The sequence below is a fragment of the Bison bison genome, unplaced genomic scaffold (genome assembly GCF_000754665.1).
Source record: "Bison bison bison isolate TAMUID 2011002044 unplaced genomic scaffold, Bison_UMD1.0 scf7180017849187, whole genome shotgun sequence".
NCBI classification, from domain to species: domain Eukaryota; kingdom Metazoa; phylum Chordata; class Mammalia; order Artiodactyla; family Bovidae; genus Bison; species Bison bison.
Window position 1 is genome coordinate 1437 of NW_011479760.1, and position 593 is coordinate 2029.

A 593-nucleotide genomic window follows, 5' to 3' on the forward strand; every position below is an offset into this window, starting at 1 on the left:
GGCTGAATGGCATCACCAACTCAATGGACGTTAGTTTGGGTGGACTCTGGGAGTTGGTGATGGACAGGGAGGCCTGGTGTTCTGCAGTTCGTGGGGTCACAAAGAGTCGGAAACGCCTGAGGGACTGAACTGAACTGAACTGATGACCAAGTACCTATCGTAAATTATTAATTTCAGTTTACAAAATCCCTTTTTCTCTCATTTCTTTCAACCAAGGGTCTTCCCTTGTGGCTCAGATGGTAAGGAATCTGCCTAAAATGCAGATTCCAGATTCCATCCTTGGTTGGGAAGATCCCCTGTAAATGGCAACATACTCCAGTAGTCTTGCCTGGATCATCCCATGGACAGAGGAGGCTGGTGGGCTACAGTCTATGGGGTCACAAAAGAGTTGGACTTTACCTGGCAACTAAACATAAAATGGTAAAAAATTCAAGAAGTTCACCTTGATAATATTTAATAAATAAAACAAATTACAAATATAATGAAATAAAAATGTGAATGTATTTGTTAAATTTTAATACAATGTAAACAAAAATATTTTATATGGAAAAATAAATATGAGGAGATAAAAGAATAAATATAACAAAATAAAT